The sequence below is a fragment of the Echinops telfairi genome, unplaced genomic scaffold (genome assembly GCF_000313985.2).
Source record: "Echinops telfairi isolate 266 unplaced genomic scaffold, ASM31398v2 ScPeMD7_10;HRSCAF=50, whole genome shotgun sequence".
NCBI classification, from domain to species: Eukaryota; Metazoa; Chordata; class Mammalia; order Afrosoricida; family Tenrecidae; genus Echinops; species Echinops telfairi.
Genome location: NW_022103907.1, coordinates 4320430 through 4343278, shown reverse-complemented (window position 1 = coordinate 4343278; position 22849 = coordinate 4320430).

The window sequence follows — 22849 nt, the reverse complement described above, 5'->3', positions numbered from 1 at the left end:
ACCCCGTGATAACTGGGCAAGCCTGCTTTTATTTAATTAGTCCGGGCTGCCTGTTGTGGATGCCATACTGCTTTGGGCACGTTAGGCCAGAGGTCAAGGATCGCTGGTGGGGCAGTGGTTCAGTGCTTAGCCCTGGAGAGGTTGGTCATCTGCGATCCCCAGCCTCTCTGTGGGAGAAAGATTGGCAATCTATTCCCATACTGACCGGCAGCCTGGGCAGCGGGATGGGGCAGTTCCACTCTATCTGTAGGGTTGCTGTGAGTAGGACTTGAGTTGCTGGTGGAAGATCTCTTTTAGACAATGGGTCAGGCTGAAGGTCAATCTAGCACCCTTGCTATTGTTGCACAGCTGGTGAGTTTAGAATCTGTTTTTAAATGGTTGGGCAGGTTATTCTAAAAAGAATAGGACATGGTATGTGAAAATGACTCAGAATTCAGATTTCAGTGTTTACACATAAAATTCAGGTTTCAGTGTTTACACATAAATTTTGATTGGAATGCAGTTACTTGCATTCCTTTCTACATGGTCTGTGGCTACTCTTGTGCTACCAGGACAGAGTTGAGTGATTGTGACCATCCTCGTTTGGTGCACAAAAGGAGAAACATTGATTGTTGGGCCCTGTATATCTAGGAAAAAGTTAGCCAGTATTTGCCTTAAACCTTTGTTTCTTGAAGTATGGTCTGTAGACCAGGAATGTAGGGGAAACCTGGGTGTTTGCAGACCTCTGCAAACCTGGGTGTTTGCAGACCGATTGATTCAAAATCTGCCTCCTACCAAGTTCTCCGGGGCGCCTGTGTGCAATTGCAGATTGAACATCGCTGCCCTGGAGGATAACTAGCCTCTCTTGTTCACAAAAAGCTTGTGGGAATCACCCTTCACAAACTGAGGTCTGTAATCAGTGACACATTGCCTTATTTTCTTTGAATGAAATTCCATTCTAGGCTCCTCCTCCCCTGGGTTGCCTGGGGATTCCTCTTTTACCTTCAGCTTTGCAAGGCTCCCAGATGCTTCCTCAGCGAGCAGCAACGTGGGAAGAGCCTTGAATGTCCATGATGGTAACCTTACTGACCCAGCCCTCTTCATTCTGCCGTTCCAGTCCTTAGGATGTTGGCAGCCTCCGTGTGCAGGTTCCTGTTTCCCCAGGGGCACCGTGCCGTCCCTGAAGTCCTTTCCCTTGAGCCCTGGGACTATTCAAGGGCACCCGTCTCTCTCCAGGCTGGCTGCCTCTCCTTCCTTTTCCAGGCAGGAGAAATATCCCTTTATTTCTAGTCCTCAAAGCCCCTGCCTCTTTCCCTACTCTCTGCGCTACTTCCCTGGGTGGTGCAAATGGTGGCTGCACTCTGCTGCTAACTGGAAGGTTGGCCATTTTAAGTCTATCCACAGGCAGCAGGAAGAAAGGCCTGGTGGTGGAATTCTGAAAAGCCTTGCCTTGCAAACTCTGTGGAGTACAGTTCGACCCCAACATACCTGGGATCGACCTACTTAGGGCTACTGAGCACCGTTCTTGCCATGAGCCCAGGCGTTCGAGAAAGACGGAAGGTGATTACTTTCCGATGTTCTTGCTTTGGGCCTCCTAGTAGCCCTTCTCTGAAGTCAAGAGATTTTAGGCACTGGCTAGCAGCTAAGGTAAGGATAGTTACAGGCGTGAGTGGGTGCATAGAATGTAGTGAGAAGAAGAATGACGATCCCAGTAATCTAGTAGACTTTCATATCCGTGGCGTGTTGTGCATTTAAGGGGCAACATCAACACAGCCGATGTGCCAGCACCATCCTAGGGCCCGTGAAGGGGTCTGAGAGAGAGACCCCGAAGGCCGGGGAAATGGGAGTTGATGTGGGTCCAGCAGGAAGACACCAGTGAGGAGATTGGAAATGAGGGATGGGCCAGATTGGGGAAGACTTTGAAAAGAAAGCCTTTTGCTAGTTTTTGCTCTAAGATGGGAGTATATCTGAAGGTAAACAAGCCTCTCCACTTGGGAATAGTAGACTCTAGTCACTGGGGATTTTGTTCATTAAATGGTTTGCGTTTACGAGTTGCAATTGCTCAGCACATGCTAACTGCTCTTAAAGGGGCCCGGCCAGGACATTTTTAAGTTGGTATTCTTTTTTTTTTTTTGAACCCCACCAGTCTGAATGAGCTTTGCTATTCATGTTCCAGCTTTCTCACGCAGGTTGATTTTACCTGCTGTCAAACACCTGTTTTCATTTCAACTCATGTCGCTCCTCACAGAGACATGCCCTGTGGGGAAGTTACCTGCCTATCAGGAGTCCCCACAGGTGAAGGCTGTGGCAGGGCCAGAGCCAATCGTCCCCTGGGATGCCCCTAACCTCTGAGGGTGCTCATAGCACCTTGAATTTTGAAGGCCTAGGCACCTGCCTATTGGATGATTCCCTGACAATGAGAACTTGAGATGTGAAGACATCTTGTCTGGTGTCATGAGAAAAGAGGGTCAGGACTTGGACCCAGTAGAATTCCCTTCTATATATTATAAACAAAACATACCAAAAAACCAAGCTCACTGCCATCAAGTTGATCCCGACTCCTGGTGACCCTATGGGACAGAGTAGAACTGCCCAGAGGTTTCCATGACTATAAATTGTTACAGCCTCCTCTTTCTCCCATGTCTTACATATACCAGGAACCCCCAAAGCTGTCAGGCCCTCTGGTGTTAACCGAGATTACGGGGCTGGTACACTTTGCAGGTCTCCAAACTGTCCTCTTGGGAAACTGGACCAAGAAAGGACCTACCAGGTAGACATAGAACTATACTCATAACACGCCAAGTTAAAAAAATAAATAAGTAGGAGACAAAATTGCGCCTGCTTTTTAATTAAAATAAGACATATGTTTAAAGAAACCTTGAAGGAAGTATCAGTTGTATTCTTTTTGTAAATGGAATGCAGTGCATGCTCTTTGGGGTGGGGCAAGGCAGGTATCTTTCCCCCAAATCTTCTATTTACATTCTTCCACCATGTAGATAAGCAACACAACCACCTGGGTGTAGAGACTACTGGCACTGCAGGTTAAGGGTTGAATTGCTAACCTCAATGTCGATGGTTCACCAGCTACTCCATAGGAGAACGATTAAGGCTGTTGCAGATGTTGTCCAGCTGCCAGAAGAATAACATCTGGGGCCTTAAAGGTTTATCTCAAAACAAGCAGCCAGCTAAGAGAGGGGTCAACTAAGTCCACATTGAAGAAGCACACCAGCCTGTGAGATCCAAGGAATGTAAGGAATAAAATCCAAGTCCAAAGGAGGGAATGGTATTAGAGCTTAAATTATAAACACCCAGTTTTCAGAAGGCTTTGGGTAACAGTGGAAGCCCCACATCCATTTTCAAGGTTCCATGTGGGTTCAGCCTCTGGTGAATCCTCTTTAACCATGGCCCAGGGATGTGCACAATCTTGCTATCAGGCAGAGAACATTGTCAAGTCGATTGTGGCAGGTGTAGTTAGGTCCAAATGTAATCGTTTATCATTTCATCTCCCTTTTGACCCATGTTCAAGGTATTTCACTTTAAAAATGTTCTGCTTTCTTTTTTATTGCAGTTTTTCTACGTATTTTTTTCTGTCTTTCTAGTCATTGTGGTTGTTTTTGTTTTTTGCTTCCTAATTTTTTTTGGTATGGTTGTCTATGAAATCCAGGATAGGTAAAACTATGGAGACATAATTAACTCCATAATTCACCTCACCAATACAAAATAAAAGCCATATATAATCCAGTAAAAAATAGTATTAAAAAACCTTTACAAAACTAATATACAAAAGAAGTAAAACGCATTCAGAGACTAATGAAAATGAAAGCACAAAATACCCATATATATGAGAGACAGCAAAGATCGTGCTTAGAGGGTAATTATAGGTATAAACACCTACATTAGAAAGGAAGGAAGATTTAAAATAGAAATCCTAACTGCACAACTGATTTTGAACCATCCTTGCATTCCTTGAACATACCACAGTGAGGGTTGACTTTTATTTATACTGCTGGATTTTGTGTATTGGCATTTGGGATTTTAGTATGCATGTTCATGAGTTAGATGGACATGCGGTTTTTGTGTGTGTGTATTTTCTTAGCTTTTGAATTTAATTTAAAATGAATTTGTTGCTGTGGCTGGCTTCATTGAGCTGGCCCTTGGCTCATGGTGAACCACACGTACGACAGGAGGGGGGCAATTATGATCCACAGGGCTTTCATCGGTTGCTTTTCAGAAGTAGTGTGTCTTACTTAGTCTAGACGCTCCACAAATACGTATTGAGCATCATAGCAATATGCAAGCTTCAACTGGCAGAAAATGAATTAAGGTTTTTATTTCATTTTAATATGTGAATACTTAAACTTAAGCAGTTGGCCATTCTCACGTTAAGTAGTGGTCACATAAAACTCAGCTATAAAATTAGTTGGCCCTATTCGCTTCTTCAGAGTTCCTGTACAGGACAATCCGCATACTTGCCTCTCAACTAAATGATTGGAGGTTTGAGTGCACCCAGGCTGAGCTCAATGGAAAGACCTGGTGATTTACTTCCCTCAAATCATCCGCTGAAAAACTCCGTGGTGCACAGATCTACTCTGACACACATGGCGTTTCATGAGTTGGAATCAAACCCACGGTAACTAGTAGTGGGACTGGTATTAACTTCTCCAGTGGTGGCCCCTTAACCTTCCTCCAGATCCATCATAGTGTGGTAGAGACAACTTTTTACCACAGTCTTGTCTCTGCTCTGGCACACAGCAATATTACATTTCCCACCTCCCTTCCATTATGTGGCACTGTATCACTTCTGCCCAACAGAGTGCAGTGGAAATACACACGCTTCCCTATCCTTCCTTTTCTGCCATGTGATAAGATTCTAGGGATGGCCAGGAATCATGCAGTAAGGAGCTTTGTCTCTAAATCAACTCCTGGGAGAAAGTTGGCTTCCCTCCCGCCTCGAATACCTACCCAGGACCTCTTGTGTAGGTAAGAATTTCTGTTGGCCTTAAAATATTGATATCTGCTTGTTAGTACAGCCTAGTATGCACTATTGCATATTGCAACACTTTTTTTTCCTTTCAAGTTCTTCTTGACTCAGTTTGGGTAGTTTCTATTTTGGTCTGAAATTACCCATAGCCTCAAGCTTTCAAATTTTGCACTAGGGTTGTGCATAGTATTCTCTTCTATTTCTTCTATGCCTATGGTTATATCTTTCATCACACTTCTAATTGTATATAGTTTATTTTTTCATAATTAGACTTATAAGGGATCAAATTTATCTTAGGGTCTTTTCGAACAACCAATTTTGAATTTGTATTCCTTCCTATTATAGCTTCTTTGTTTGATTTAATTTTAGCTTTACTCATTTAGTAATTCCCTCCACATTGTTTTTGAATAATTGATCCTTTCTGATAATTAGAGCATGTAAGATTATGCTTTTCCTCTTGCTTGCAGCATTTGTTCTGTCCAATAGAGTTTTTGTTTTTAATTTGATAAAAATAATTCCTACTAGATGGTTTGTATCTTGAATCTTGATTTACTCTTTGTTTGAAGAGCTGCCAATGAGCATTTTTTAAATATCCAGTTCCTTAGTATTTTTGACACTTGTATTATTTATTTCTAATTTTACTACATTATTGAGATAAAATGGGTTGGATAGTTGTTACTTTGAGAATTGCTTAATATTTATTTAGGGCTAATGATAATTTGTTAAAGTCGTTTTGAACATTGGGAAAACCAGAATATATTTTATTTGAGGGTTGTAAACTTCTTTCTGTAGATATATATTAGATAAATGTACTGGATTCGGTTTATCGTCTTTTTTTGCATCCTCTTTGGTCAGCTAGATCTGTTCAATTCTGAAATCAGACACTAATTTTATTTTCATCAAAATCTCTTGCCTTCAAAAGTTTTGGCTTTGTTTGTTTAAATGCTATTTTGTCTGGTTAGATTAGAAGGATGACGGAGGGCCGTAGTCTCCCGTTCCACCAATCTCTGTTAGACCAGTGATCCTGGTCTTCTGGAGTTTGAGTTTTGTTTCATATTTCCCCCCACTCATCCAGTACTTAATAATATGATCTCTTTCAGCGCTGTTGGTTGTGATAACTAGACACCGTCTAGTTCTTCCAGTCTTGGGATAGTAGTGTTTGCCTGATTGCTGTTTCCACTCTTCTTTCCTTTGTTAATTTGCACATCATAGTACACAACTACACTGGTTCCTATCTTTCAGTTAGAGAGAGCCAAAATACCCATTTCTATGAAAACTAGATGTCAACTAATTTTCACCACCAAGATGTTTCATTCAGCCATCCATTCATCTCCTAAAGGATGAGGCTTTCGAGAGTACTTTACGTCTTCCAAGGAGTCTTCATGGTGCTGCCGTAAATGTTGGGCTTCTTCCCCAGGGTCAGCAGTTCAAACCCACCTGCTACTGTGCAGGAGAAAGACGAGACAAAGTGATGGGTGTACTTCTTAGACATATTCTCGGTGGATGGACCTTCAGAAGGCTGTACTCATTCTGAGATTCTTTTAAGGAAAGGTAGCACCCAGTATAGTGGTCGTCTATGGTTTCCAAATTAACAGAGGCCATTCCTCAGGCTTGCTGAGCTAATTGAACAGCTTTAGGACTTGGTGCTTAGTCTTCCCTTGCAGAATAATGAGTCTTTTTCAAGTCATCTTACCCACCTCTCCCAGTGCGGGCGTCAGGCCCTTTAACACTCTCTAGCTGAACTTCGTGGTGCCAGTTGCAAGGTCTCTCACTCCCACGCCCCCCCTCTTTATTTTATTCACCTTGAGGCTTGTGTCCGAATTTCTTTCTTTTTTATTTACTTTCGCTACCCACTGCCAAGGGGTTCATTCTGACCCTTCACGACCCTACGTAAGGTTTCCTGGGCTGTGCATCTGTAGGAGAGTCGGCAGCCTCATCTTTCTAACACAGAGCGCCCGGTGGTTTTGAAACTTGCAGTTAGCAGTCCCACACGTACCCACCCGCGCCACCAGGCTCCTTGATGTTCCTTAGAGTGATTTGCGGAGTCTTTGCCTCAGACTGGGAAGGTGTGTTCTCTTGCCTGCCTTGCCTTGCATAGCCACAAATAGCCTACACATGGGCAGGTAGAGAACATTCGGGCGTGGGCACTAGGTGGCAGGTCAAGGTCACTGCCACCGAACGGCCCGATGGGTGGTTTTCTACTGTCTTCTAGATTCCAGGGTTGGAGGTGACAAGCTGGCTTAAACTCGGATTATTTTTCCTTTGTCGGCGACTGACTCTTTATTAGCGAGCTTGTGAGGCACGATCGTTATCTTTGGAGACCAGGGTCACCGCCCCAAGCACCTCTCTTTCTGTGGTTCCTACAAGGAGCTCAGTTCTAGTCACAGAGGCGGGTCTGTTTTTGAGTCCGAAGTTTTCTTACTTTCATCTCTTTAATTTTCATCTGCCCTTCATGTGCTTCTTTTGTTTCTTCTGGGACTACTGTGATTCACAAGCTGGCTTCCAGGGTCTGTCCTCTACATATCTTTTTGCCCTGATTTGGATTTCTTTGGGTTTTGCTTCTCTGGTGTGTCCTCCACCCCCAGCCCACCCCCACTTGACCTTCTAGATTATTAGTTCAGGTCCCTACAGTGACCATCCTTTTCATCCCTGTATCTGCTGAGCTTTTTGAGTTTGAAAATCATGAATTTTCATTCCAGAAAATCCTCCTGTGCTGTAATGAAATCTCATTAAGCCCTGTTATTACTTTTTGTGTGAGTTGCCCTGAGTCTCCCCTGCAGTTCTGTTACATAACAGTCACCCCCCACCTCCACTCCAAATGTTCTGGTCATTCATCTCTGCGGCTCCTGGTCTCCTGGGTGGGGGGCTATTTTGTTTTGTTTTCTTGGTAAGCCTTAGGACCAGCTGTGCGTTTGCCTCCACCTGTGGTGAGAATGGTGACGGTGCTGTGGTCTGCATTCTGTTAGCTTGTGATACCACCTGGCCGATAGTGAGCTTCCTACAGTACCCCCCTGAGCTGCTTCACCTCCAGGCTGGAAAATACGTAGCAGGCATGCTCAGCTTCCCTACCCATCCTCTGCACCACAGAGACAGGGAGTCCTCTCGGAACATTCACACGAGTAGAAGCTGCCTTCTTAGGCATCCATGCTGCTCTGGGCTAATCTGTCCCCAGGATATGAACTGTGGTGCCCTGGAGGTACAGTGGGTTTTGCATTGAACTACTAATCAAAAGGTCAGTGGTTCTAATACACCAGCCTCTCTAAGGGAGAGACTGTCTACTCCCATAAAGATGTGAAGTCTTGGGAACACAAAGGGGCAGTTCTATCCTGTCCTATAAGGTCACTACGAGTTGGAATCTACTCGATGGGGTGGACCTTCCTCAGAGCCTCTCTATGCCTGCTGTCCAAGTTCTCCTCCTCCTCCTCCTGTTCCTCCTCCTCCTCCTCCTTCTCCAGCTTTCTTCATCCAGTCTGCAGAACTGAGGCTTCTCATGGAATTCAGACCCTGCTTATAGAATTGTCTTAGCAGCCTCCAGGCTCAGGAGTGCAACCTGCAGTTGGCCATGAATTGAGAAGCCAGCTTGTGTTATCAGCGGGAACATAATCAATCCATTGTTGTTCCCAAATCTCTCCCTTCATGTCTGAAATTTCAACAGGAACTTTTCAGAAGCCTGCAAGTAAATGGTGTTTTGGAATGTAGGTTTCTTTGTTAACTTCTGGTAGGAGGAGAAGAAAGTCGAATCTTTGCCTTTACTTTTATTCTGCCTCATTCTAGGAGAGGGGTTTCTTTTACCTTTTGAAAAGATTTTCATTCAGATGTTACACAATCCCTGTTGGCAATTGGTGCCTGTGACTTTACAGCAGCTGCATTAATAACATCGCTAAGCTAGGCTTCCTTCATCTGGCTGGAATGACTTCTCAGAGGTCATGCTGAGGCTATATGCAAAGTGAGCGTTCCAACAGCAAAGGGTCATGAGATTCTAGAAGCAGAGGTTACTGAGCAGGATTTGGTGCAGGCATGAGGATAAAATGAAGTATCGTGGGAGGAGGTTTGAGGTTGCTTGGTGCTGTGGACCACGGAGAATGGTATTGAATCTTGTTCCATAGATGGTTCAGAGTGTTGCCTGACCACAGGGCCAAGTGGATTCCGATTTGCTGGGAAATTAATTGGCCAGAGTGTTATCACATGCCCTTTCAAGTGAGCCGAACTGGAGTATGGTGTGGGTCATGAATGTTGGCCATTGTTTTTTTGAAGTCCATGGAACGCTATCATGCTTAGTTCACAAAGAAGAGATACTCATCAGTTTCAGATGTATTAAACATCTGTTCCAAACTAAACAGGATGTCAGGTGTTGCCCCATACATTGCATGTCACCTTTACTCAATACTGGTAAGTTAGGCAGCATTTCTCACAGTTTACACTGAAGAATGAGATTCTGAGAAGCTAAGTGACTTATTCAGGGACACCTATCAGCTAATGCCCATGAAATTTATTTATGAGTTGACCAGGAAGCTAAACAGATGTGTCAGTGTAGTTGGAAAGCATAGGGTATTTTATTTGTTTGCCTTTATCCCCCCAGGGCTGGGGATCAGGGGGTGGGGTGGAGCGCCTCCGATTTTCCCAGAGGACTTTGAGAGAGGAAGCCTCCAGGTCCAGTTTACGTCAAGGGGGTGTTCTCTGTCCCTTGGAGCTGGCCTTGTTGCTCCCTGGCAGGGACAATTCACAGGCTCTCAGCCTACCAGAGTGACCTCCGCAGCTTTCCTCCAGCCTTTGACAGCACTGGTGAGTGGAAGAGCAGCTTCTTTTCCTCGTTGTCATCAGGGGCCACTGATGGGCGCTGACTCACAGCAACCCTGTGTGTAACAAAACTCAACCCTGGCCTGCGCTGTCCCATCATTGCTGTGGGGTGCTCTTTGTTGCAGCCGCTAGGCCCGTTCATCACATCCAGGGCCTTTCTCTTTCTTGATGGCCCTCTACTTGGTCAAGCATGATGTCTTTTTCAGGGAATGGGCTCTCTTGATAACATGTCCATCCAAAGTATGTGAACTGAAGCCCCCAATTTTTGCTTCTGAAGAGCGTTCTTGGCTTGTCCCTCAAAACAAATTTGTTCTTTTGATATTTTCCACATTATTGGCCATTACCACGATCCAGATACATCAATTCTGCCTAGGTCGTCCTTTTCCAACATCCAGCTTTCACGTGCATGTGAGGCGATTGAGAACACCGTGGCTTGGAGCAGGTTCCCTTTATTCCTCAAAGTGACAGCTTTACCCTGTTGCTCTTTCAGAGGCCTCGTGGAGCAGAGTCACCCAGTACAATATGCCCTTTGATTTCTTGACTGCTGCTACCATGAGCACCGATTGTAGATCCGGTTAAATGAAATCCTTGCTGCTGTCAATCATTTCTGTTTTCCGTGATATTATGCATTGGTTCAGTTTTTTGTGATGTCATTTATGGGTCGAGTTGTTTTCAGGTAGCTTAGTTCTTAGATATTAGAGAGTCCCATGTAGAACAAGGAGAGGGATATAAAGAAAGATAAAAAAATGTATGTGTGTGCATGTGTGTGTGTGGCTGTAGGGAGAGAAGGCTCCCAGAACCATTTTTGGAGCCAATGAGTGTCTGTGGTGTGGTCCTTTTGGTAATAAAACTTCTCCCTTATTAATTGTAAAAATACACATATAAACAACATTTGCCCATTTCGCAGGTGTACACTTTGATGCTATCCATTGCATGAATCATCTATGCAACCATTGGCGGTACTGCTCTGATGACCTACTATGAATATTCAAGGGCAAACCAAGTACGAGCAAGAAGCAAAATGATGTAGTAAAAGGAGGAAGGGATCAAATTAGAATTCATCTTGCACAGAAAACAGAAACTGAAACCAGATTAAGGACTTTCGTCTGACAATTTCAGGGGGCGAGCAGATTCACCTGCGTCCTTCGGCTTCATTGTGAAAGGTGAAATGCGCGTGCAGTGGCCCTCAGTGCTGCCCAGGGAAGTCTGATTTTGTGCAGCGTGCTGTTGTTTGTTGTTTTTCAGTTTGACAGGTTGTACTTGGACGTCCTGGGCAGGAGCCATATCGGCGGCGGAGGCTTATGGGTAAAGGGGTCCCCTGTTATACCAGCCTTGGGAACAAGCAAATCGTCTTACATCAGCTTTGAGCCTTCTTGCTGTTGATTCAGCAAACAAATTAGATTTCATAAGAAATGGAAGTAAACAAAGCCCCATGTGCCAGGTGCTGTCGCATACATCTCCTTTAAGAATGCAGCAACAGATGGCTCACAAATGACTGCCGTGAGTCGGGCACTGTGCTCAGCATTGTGGGATTGAATACTCCTGGAAATCTGGGGCCTCTGATTTAGGCCTGTCTAGTAGAACAATCCTCTGGAAGGGCTGGACGTGGTGCCCATAGGGATTGGAACGCTTAGGCCCTGAGTGCTTGACCTTGACGCCCATGGCAGATAGCTCCACAGGGTATTCTCGAGCCACACCTGCAACACCAGTGCAGAAGGTGGGGACAATGCTGGGGTCTCTGTTTAGCCTCCTCTCTGGGGGGCTTTGAAGAACCTGCCATTTTCATTCCTTCGGCTCTGCTGGATAAGCCATAGGGGCTGAAGACCTCTCTCAGAAACCAGCTAGGAGCAGCCCTTCCTGTGCTGCTGGGAGGCCTAGAGCCATGCCTCTGAAAGTCCGGACATTGCCTGGAAAGTTTCAGTAGCCTGTCCCCAAGTACTGACGACTAGGTACCCTGAAGTGGACAAGCCACAGAGTGTCTTTATTCCCTTCTTCACACAAAGAAGGTGAGGAGTGAATTGGGTCAGGAATCTTTAGCAAAAGCCGCGCATCAGCAGACAGAAGAGACTCAATCCCACACTTCAATGACCGGGGAAGAGGGAGTGTTGGACGCTGGTCACCAAAGTCCACTGGTTGCCTCTGTCAGTCCCAGTGGTTCTGCCCCTGCTATCCATGGGTTCATCTCCCCCCACGGCTGCCTCTTGCTGATTGTGGGTATTTAGGCAGGTGATGTAGCTTGTCTGAGGACATTTTTTCATTGGTTCCATGCATCTGTCCGTGCGTGTCCCCCCGTACAAAAGCAGACAAGAGTAGGGAGCTCTTTTCTTCTCATTCTTAAGTCATGGTGGGCACAAAGGTACTTCTTCCTGGGGATGTGAGAGTCTGTGAATTTTGGTGGGAGGCACTTTGTGGACAACTTTTTGGAGTTTGGAACACACTTTCTCTTTGTCTTCTTAGGAGTCTGGGTCCTAAAGTTGTGGCTGTGTGTGTGCTGGAGACATTTGTGGACTGGATTGCAGGGGCCACATTCACTGTAGAAGGGAGGTGGACAGGGAGCAGACAGGTCCCCCCCATATGTCCAGGATTCACCCAGTTTCCAAACTCTACATGAAGAAGTCAGGTCTTTGTGCCCCCTCCCAGTGTTGATTGTCTGCTAACTCTTCTCAGCCCTGCCTAGTGAGTGCGGTCCTACTGCTGCCACCTCCTTGATTTCTTTGTCCCCTTTCACCTTGGAGCACCAGCTCCCTCCCCGCTCCCTAGATCAGGACCAGGGGGCCTGCTGCAGGAACCTCCCAGGAATGAATTTGCATTCTCTCTCCCAGGCATGCGTCAGAGGAGGGGAAGCTCAATTTCCCCAAGAATCCGGTCCACTGGTGATATCTATCCCCAGGCCTTGCCTTTCCTGTACTCTGCCTCCTTCGTTTATAATCTCCGCCTCCCCCCTTCCTCTTCGACCCTCAATTGTCTTCCCTGTTTCTGAGAGGTTATATATTTATTTATTCAGAGCCTCTCTGCTTAGAGGATCCCATAGTCCCCTTTCTATGAGCCATTAGACCCTATGAGCCTTTTTACAGAGCCCAAGGTAGTCACATTCTGTTGGTAAATTTCCCCCGCTTCCTCTAAAATGATTTTTGTCTTCAGGTCCTTTGAGAGCAGTTTGAGTAGGTAGGTTTCTCGTTGCCTTGCTGGTGAAGTCTTGGTAAAAAAGCATCATGAGCCTGGACACATGCTCAAGTCTTGGAAAGAAATTGCCTACATCCAATTTCTGGATTTTCCTGCAGTCATTTGCTTGATGCCTTAGTATCTCTGTGTGTTAGTCTGGGTAGAGTAGAGAAACAAATTCATAGACACTCATGTGTGAATAAAAAAGAGCTTCATATAAAGAGTAATTGTACATTAAGAAAACATCCCAGCCCAGTCCAGATCAAGTCCTTAAGTTCGATATTAGCTCATATGTCTGATACCAATCTATAAAGTCCTCTTCAGACTCATGAAACACATGCAATGACGCTGAATGCAGGAAGATCACAGGCCAGTGGGTGGGAAGTCTTGTGGATCCAGTGGCAACGTAAGCATCTCAATGCAACGCTGGCGGGGTTCCCCGCATGACTTCTCCAGCTCCGAGGCGCTGGCTGCCATCAGCCTGTCTCCATGTGTCTTGTCAGCTGCAAGGTCTCCCAGGGAGTGAGTCGAGAGAGTGTCTCCTGCCTCCAAGTAGGAATACGGGAGTTCCCAGAACCCTCAGAGAAGGCCACGCCCACACAGAGGCCTCACTGGCTATGACCTGATTAACAGGCTAGACTCCACCCCTTCACTCTTCATCCTCTCAAATTGACAAACAATTATATAATTACTACCCTCTGTAAAGTACAATATTCCATTAGTCATGGTGGTAGAAGAAGTATTTTTAGATGGCTACCTTTGACTCATTTTTTATTGTGTTTTATGTTTTTAATGCTAGCCCTTGGTTGCTTCTTATTAAGATAGTAAACTGCCTTCATTCTGTCTAAGGAGCCCGGGTGGCACAGTGGATTAGGTCTTGTTCCGCTAACTGCAGGGTCAGCCAGTGCTTCAAACCCATCAGCCGCTCTTCCGGAGAAAGCTGAGGCTGTCTGCTCCTGTAAGATTTACAGCCTTGGAAATCTTTTGGAGACGTTCTGTTCTATTCTATTGAGTTGCTATGAGTTACAACCAACTCAATGGCAGTGGATCCTGTTCATTTACTACTTTGGGTTGACCTTTCTTATCAGTGGGATCTTTTAAAACAATGTCATTCAGTAACTTGGAGTTACAATCCAAGTTCTCATATTTTATCCTTAGCTGCATCATGATGATGCCTTTGAAAATCTGACTTGAAGAATCTTTGGGGGAGACGTTTGGGAAGATGGCGAACTAATAAGACACGCTGCCCACTCCCTGAGCAACAAAGATCGGAGAAACCAAATGAGATATATTTGGATGATAATCCTGGAATCCTGGGCTTCAAAGTAAACTTCAAGAAGTAGGTTAAAAAAGAAAAGAAGTAGGTTAAGTACTGATTAGAAAAAGAGACGGAATGAAAACCAGACAGGAGATCTAGAGCGTACTGACTTATCAACAGGCCCAGCCGTGGATGGCCATTTTGAATCAGGCCCACACCGGTGCCTGATGACCAGTACACAGCCACATTTAGACTAGACACCCACACCTGCTGCCCCCCAACCTCCATGGAGTGAGTGCTAACTCTTGCTTTTGCACCACGTGATTGGTAAGAGATGGTGGCTGACACCAACCCAGCCCACCCGCACCTGCTGTAGACAAAGAGCAAACCACACCCGTGACCTGTGGTGAGTGCCTAAGTGCAGCCGAATTTGCAAGGTGAGTAGCACACCTGTCCTGCTCACCCAGACATATAAAACAGTAAAGAGAAAAATCTTAACAAAACATACCAACAGAAAGCCATCGATTATATACAAAGATATCACAACCACCGTGTCTTAGAGCCAGTGTACAACCTCAGTTCACATAAAGTAGCATCCCGGAGCAGATCAAATAAATGACAAAAGTAGAGAGTCTGGAAACCTTTCTGAGGCAGAACCAGCGCTGGAATTACCTGATACGGAATCCCACTGAGCAAGTCTGGGTACTTTAGAGAAACAAGTCCACAGAAACTCATGGATAAGAGAGAGTTTTATATAAAGGGTAAGTGCACATCAAGAAAACATCCCAACCCAGTGCTAACCAAGCCCACAAGTCCAACATTAACCTATTAACCCATATGTACAACACCAATCCACAAAGTCCTCCTCCATCTCACAAAACACATGCAATAATGCCGACTGCAGGAGAAAAGCTGAGTCAGTGAATGTGTAAGCATCTCAGCACTGGCAGGAGTCTCCACACGGTTGCTCCAGCACCCAGGGCTGTATCGGAGTAGGTCCGTGCAACTTCTCCTTGGGGATGTCTTTCAGGAAATGAGCCTTGCCAGCTAAAGCAGGGAACTGGCCAAGGCAGCTGCACCCTGGTCCGACCATCAGAAAGCAAGAGACCCAAGAACTAGAAAGGCAAGGCTCGCCGAGCCATTTATCTCTCCGCCTTTCAATTAACCCCACATGTGTTCACCGGCCAGGTTGGCACAATAAGTAGCTACCTCAGACACATTTAGGGACCTTCAATAGCTTGAGAAGGACACCAAGGAGAACACAGATTAAAGAAGCCACAGATAAAACACTAGCAGAATTCAGGACAACACCACCCGGGAAACGACAAAATAATTGGAAATTTAGAAACGTACAAAAACAGCAAATAGAGATCCAGAAGATTCATCACATTACGATTTCAGAAAGAGATAGCAAACTTGGAGGGGGAAAGAGTAGAATTGAGTGAATGGAAGGCAGAAATAGCAAAATTCAAAATAAATCTTCAATAATAATCTACCGGAAACCATCAGAAATAAGTAAGAATGAACAAGAATGAGGAAGGCATAGAAATTATGTGAGACACCACCAAGAGACACACTGTAGATACAAAGACAAAAACAAAGAGATCAAAGTATAAATAAATTCTGATAAATATGAAAGCAGAAATGGTGGCAATATTTCCAGTGAAAAGTCTTCAGGGCAAAGACCGGCAAGTGAGACAAGAAAGGACATTATATTACTAAATCCTGAAAGGAAAGATATTATATAAATAAAAAGAACAGAAAACTCACCAGAAGGAAATCATAACAGCAGAAATCAGTGAAACAGGACAACAACAGGAAGAATACGACAGAAACTTGGTTCTTTGTAAAGGTAATAAAATGGAAAATCATGGCAAATTTAACAAAGGGGAAAAAGGAGAGGCAAATGACATAAATTAGAAACGAAACCGGTGCCGTCGCAATAGAACCAACACACATTCAAAGAACAAAGCAAGTCTATGAAGAACTGCACATTAAGACATGTGCACACCAAGAACTGCACACCTCTAGAAGAAGTGGACAGATTTTAGAAGCCCACTACCTGCCCACATGGACACAATCGGAGGTAGCAAGAGTAACAGAACCATCTTAAAAGGAGAAGTGGGCTAGGTCATGACAGATCCCAATAACACAGCTTCACTCATCAATTCTCCCCAAAATGACAGCGGAGAGGACACTATTTTGGCTCAAACAATTCCGAAACACAGACAAGGATGGGGCACTCCTGAATTCCTTCTGTGAAGCAGCCTAACCTGTACTTTGGACATGCGATCAGGAGAGACCCGTCCTGGGCCAAGGACATCAAAGTAGAATGGCAGTGAGCAAAGGAAGACCCTCAAGGATATGAATTGATACAATGCTACAGCAGTGGGTTCAAACAGGACTAATGTGGCTGGGGGGGGGGGGGGGCGGGGGCGGTGCAGCAGGGCTGGGCAGGGCGTTGTTCTGGTCTCTGGTTGGATAAAGAATAGTGGAACTCTGGAGACAATAGCCCTTCGTTACTTTTCAAGCCTTAAACTGAACTCAACTCCATGACTCAGTTGTCAGTCCAACAATAGATACAGAAGGTGTACATTAGCATCAGGGAGGTTTGTGTCCTTTAGAAGCGTGGTTCTCAACCTGTGGGTCGTGACCCCTTTGGGGGTCTGAAAGACCCTTTCACAGGGTCGCCTAAGACCATTGGAAAACACATAAATGTTTCACAATATATAATTACATATGTTTTGTGATTAATCACTATGCTTTAATTATGTTTAATTATGTTCCATTTGTAACAATGAAAATACATCCTGAATATCAGATATTTACATGATGATTAGCAAAATTACAGTTATGAAGTAGCAGCAGAGATAATTTTATGGTTGGGGGTCACCACAACATGAGGTATTAAAGGGTCCCAGCATGAGGAAGGTTGAGAACCACTGCTTTAGAGGAGTCAACCATTTGAGGTCAAAGAGGCAGCATTGTCCTAGAGACAAAGTGCAGCAAACAGGAAGGGATAGTAAAGAAGAACAAGTGGAAGTGGGAACCATGGGAAGAAGTGGGACTTTTGGTGGACATGTAGCTTGGAATCGCTACCTAAGTATAGACAGGGTAACCTTGGACTTGATTAGCCAGTGACTAGAGTGCTCAGGAATGAGGACCAGGGGGAGTGCACGCGCTTCCTGCCTTTGAACCAGGATTTAGAGATTAAGGAAGCGAGAAAGGAGGACCTGTCTTGGCTATTCTGTAGAAATTAAACCATTTTCCGAGAGACGGTACTTCAAGACAAGGAAAGAATGGATTTGTTTTTAATGATTTCAAGTAGAATGGAGGCTTTTCCTGCGATAGCTGGAAATAAAATTGGTTAGAAAATGATGTCAGCAGAGAGTGGGGACTGTGAACCAGGAAAATAAATGAGCTCTGAAATCACCTTCTATTTTATAAATATTGTTTCTGGAGCTGAGAAAATTGAGACAGATGATTCCTTTTCCTCTCTCCCAAGCTATGAGTGGAAGAAGTCCTGAGTATCCCATTTGGACCTTGGGAGGAGCATCTCGTCCTGGTGTGCTAAGTAGCTTTGTCTGCATTTAGACACACTCCATTTCCCTTTCGAGGACCACTATCAGCAGTAGCCAATTACAAACACACCTCATAACACATTATTGAGACACACTGCACACAAATAAGCTGGAGAGATGTTTAATGATTGTGCTGCATCACGTCCCTTACAATCTGTCTGCACTGCCGCTGGGACAGAGGGGCACCTCCTCTGTGAGAGTCCCTGCCTGTGTGTGTGTTGATGTGCATTTTCTTTCCACGCTACCCCAATTAGTCATAATTTCAGCCCAACCAGCATAGACTCTTAAGGAAAGGAAAAGGACATAATTTCACATTCTGACAGACTCCTTTTCAGCTCGAGACTCCTTGTCTTTGGTTTTCTAAAAGTATCAGAGCTATTAGCATCCCGAATTCATCCGAGAACAAGTGATCATGCATTTTCCGACTCAATGGGTGGCTTCCTTCTGTTATCTGTTTCTTGTCGAGAGGCAAAAGGTAGGCAATTTAGAGAAGTGTTACATTGGCAGGCACTTCCTCCATCTAGCCTCTGCCGGTTTGGTTTTGTGACGAGAGTTTGCTGATGAGTGAATTTTTCTCTGCCATTTGCCCTTGCTGTTGGTTTTGAAGCAATCTTGCATTTTGCCACAGCGACAGCTGCATCCAAGGGTTAAACACCAGCCCCCACTGATCCCATCCTCCCGGTGCTCAGGGGTGTGTGGAGGAGATCACAATCAGGTTCAGGGGCTTTAGGCAGAATCCTCTCTCGATGAAGCTGATTTACAGGCTCTTCCCGCAGCTAGGGATGCTGAGACTCAGGAGGGGAAGTGACTTTCTCAAGAGGACTCAGCAGGTCATTGGCAGAACTCATCTAGAACCTGACTGCTTGGATCCTGGTCCAAGCTCTTTCCTCTCTGACTGTTCCTCGCTGTAAAATGCAGAACTCGGCAGGGGGCAGGGAGCTGCCAACAGGGATGTTGGATGCCTGCTGGACCCTCCAGCCATGAAAATCATCACAGAGCATGCAAATGATTAACGCTTGTGTAATCTTCGTTCCCCAAAGAAACTATTTCCATTCTGCAGAGGCTTCTGAAAGAGGCTATGCAGTTTCAGAGGATTATTTTACCAAAGGATTGTTTTTAATCTTCAGTCTTTGGGGATAAAACAAAACCCAAAACAGAATGCCTGATGCTCCTACCAGTGTTACCTTTTTTGAGTTTTATTCTAGTAGTTTGTGGCCTTCTTTGAAGAAACATCAAATGACGGAGAGGATAAGATGCTGTACTTGCATCTAAGTCAGTTGGGTGCATTTTCAGGCGATGGAGAACAAGGTTGGGCCTTCTCAGGCATGTTTGTGTCTTTGCGCTGTTGACGTGTCCAGCTTCCCAAACTTGGAAAAATTTACTGTTCACACTTCATTCATATGTTCCTTGGTCCTTGGCAAGCGGATTGCTTTTGAAGAATTTATGTTCCCATCTGCCACTTCTATTAGTGAGGGCGATATTTATGCCCATGGTAGGGATGGCGGAAGCCCAGGGGCCTAGTGATTTGACATTGCTCATCTGCAGCCTGGAACCTCAGGGCTTGCATGGGGTCAGAGACAGGAGTCTGGGTTTAGCATTTTCCAGCTCACACTGGCTGCCTGAGGGAGTCTGTGTTTGCTCACAGCCAGGCAGATGGTGCCAAGGGGTGGCACATCCTACTGCTACTTTTGCAGCCAGCAAGAGCAATGTGGCAGGGCAGCCAGCAAATTGGCATTTTGAAGAATCTGTTATGTCTTTGGGTGTGAATGTGTGTGTGTGTTGTGGGTGTTCCTAAGTTCTGGTCTTGAAAACCCAGCTGTTCCCTGGTGGGTGACTTAGAGGAGAAAGGACCTTGAACCCTGTGGAGAAGCTGAGAGAAGTTGAATGCTGGGTAACACGATCAGCACCATGGAAAGCGCCATGTTTCTCATTCAGGCGCCCTGATGGAAATGAGACCTGGCTTCCTGTCTGTGCCATCCATAAGACCCCCAAAATCAAACTCGCTGCCATGGGGTCCATTCTGATTCGTAGCGACCCTGGAGGGCTCAGTACAACTGCCTAACTCCGTCCTCCCAAAGCCATTTTGAGTGGAATTTCCAGATAGATGTGATCTGTGGAGGAGTGGGCAACGCAGGCACAGGTGCCACAGCAGCTGAGGTTGGGGGGAGTTGGGGGTGTGTGGAGTGAGGAGAGTTAGGAGAGCGGCAGGAAGACCCAGGGGCAGCAGAGGACAGGGGACCAGCAGAACGTACAACCTGAAGGTAAGGGATACATGCAGCTGACGAGCCACAGCGATAGCCCTTCTTGGCAAGCAGTGGAGAGGGGCTGGGGCAAGTGGGCCCTAAGGAAGTGGGCTGTCCAGTGGATGGACTATCAGAAGAAACCTTCCTTTCCTGCCTTCTCTATGTTTTCTTGAAGTCAAACATACCAATGGCAAAGTGCACGAATCCTCCTGACTTCTTTCAGCTTTATACAATTGTACATATGTATGCTTTTATATATGGTGTACTTGTGTAACGTACTCTCTAAACCAAGATACAGAACCTTTTCAGCACCTTGGAGTCTACCTTTTGTCTCATTGCCCCTCCCCCACAATGTAAGGTTTTATTTTAACAAACAACTACTCTACCCCTCCCTGTGCCATTCCTTCCAAACTAAGTGCAAAAAAACAGATCCAAGGAAGTCCATTTTATACACTGACAATGAGAAATTTTGGTTGGAGTTTTGATAGCCTTGAAGTTAAGAAGTGGAGGGATGTCAATAAGCACCACAAAATTATCCCCAGATGAACAACACTTCCAGAAAAATGTTAAAAGGGAACAGCTGAAAATTGTAATCTTGTATTTCACTATGAATTTGAAGGATTCAACGAAGCAGTCCTTTCTGTGAAGGAGAACTACACATCCGAAACAACAATGCTGGAAGGGATGACAGGATGGCAGGAGGAGATGAAACACGAGTCGGCAGAACTGGAGGAGAAGGTCAGAGAAAAAGGCGGAACCACTTCAGACATGAAGAAGGATCTCAAGGGAAAATAGCCACTGTGAAAAACGCAACGTGGAACATGAGCCGTGCAAACGGGAAAAGTGAGTAAATGCTATTAAAATCAAGATGAGAGAGAATGAGATATAGAAAACAAGAATAGGAAATCCAACATAAACACAATTTTAATTCTTGAAGGGAAACCTTAAGATGGTGGGGTAACAAATATCCAAAATATAAATTAGGAATGTTTTCATGATGTAAAATATAAATTAGGAACGTTTTCAAGACTTAGGTCTGCGTGTGGGACGAGCACAATACAACAATGAATGCATGCCAGAGAGAGGCTGGAAAACTTTAGATATTAAAGATAAGACATAAGTTCTTTCTTTCTTTTGCCAAGCAAATGGGGTATGGAAGTGGCTGTACAGGGGGCAGGCAGAGGATTTGGCTAAGGTGTTGGGGGAATAGTTTACAGGGACAAGTTAATGTATTGAGCAAATAACTAATTACACAGAGCGTCATAGGACCCAGGTCTCTCACACTCCGAGAACGGATTTATGCACGCAGAAAGGAGCGAGGCTGGCAAGACCCTGGCATGTTCCATTGGGACTCTAAGCCTTGGTTTGGGACATCTATTTCCTAGTCCTTTCTGCTGAGACGGCCTAGAATAAAGGCACCACAGATGCAGTGAGAACACACTGAGTCATCAGACCTTACTTTTTTCATACTGTCGTCCACTAAAAGTTACTAGGGCTTCTCAGAGAACTGATTTCTTTCAGACATATCTACTTATGCCAGAGACTTAGAAAGTGATTAAGAAATGATGAGGACGGGCACAGACAGCCCTGGGAAGGAGCTTTGTGGGTTCAAATGCAGGACCAACCTGCCGTTAGTATAAATAATGAGTGTCCGTTTGTAACCCACAGAAGAAAGGAGGACTTCATGAATCCACACCAATATCAATGACTGAATAAACACACCAGGGACAAGTGGAATGCCTTCCTTACAGTAGAATTCCAGCGAATCCATTGAAAAGACATGATGGAAAGAAATCGTTATTGTTTGTCAACCATCATAGTGGTAGTGGGTACAGCCAGGAGTTGTCAATAGATGTTAAATCCTGTAACTGATGGTTTTACAAGGACCAGTATCGGCACAACATGGAAATAGCTTCCTACAACATTCAAATACGATGGACACATGGTGACTTTTCAGTGTCAAAACCTAGCAGACACTAACATCCCCAGCGGTCAAGGTTGACATCACCACTGGTGGGGTGGGTTGACAGCACAGCCCTGGATGTGATGCACTTGGGAAAAACACAACATTACTCCTGTTTTATTTCTGTCAATGAGACATGGCTTGGGTTGGATCATGAGGAAACATGAGATGGGCCTGCGTCCTACCAAATGGAGGGGCTGTATTCTGTGAGACGTCCAAGAACAAGAGAAACACAAACATGGGACGGTTCCAAAGTGAAGGAGACTGATGAGGTGGGACGAAGGGAAAGAGGTATCGTTGGGACTGTTGGAGACACTTGAATGGGGTTGTGTGTTGGCCTCTGTTGCATCACTGTCGGCTTTTTGACTAGGAGGAGTGTATGGTGGTTAGATCGAAGACCGTCTTTGCTTTGGGAAGCCATATACTAGAATATTTAGGCTAAATATTTAGACTATTTAGAGTTTATAGGCAGCACGTGAAAAAGAAAACAATGAAAAAATAACTCTTTTTTCCATTTCACTCATTTTCTTTCTCTTTTTCATAAATAATAAAATATCAGCTGGAAAATTTGTGTGGGAGGATTTTTACCATTTCAATAAGTCTGAAACGCACGCATTTGTAGGTGGATATATATATATATATATACATTTGTATATGCTGCACATAAGAGGGGGCTTCAAAAATTCATTGAAAAACTGATTGAAAAGATACTGGGATTTTCTCACAGATTTTGAAGTCCTCCTTGCATATCCAAGGAGCCTGGGATGCATTGCTGTTAGACGCAGGGTTGCTAATCGCAGGTCAGCAGTTTGAAACCACCAAGGGAGAAAGTTGGGGCTGTCTACTCTCCCAAAGAGTTCCAGCCTCAGGAACCTATAGGGGCAG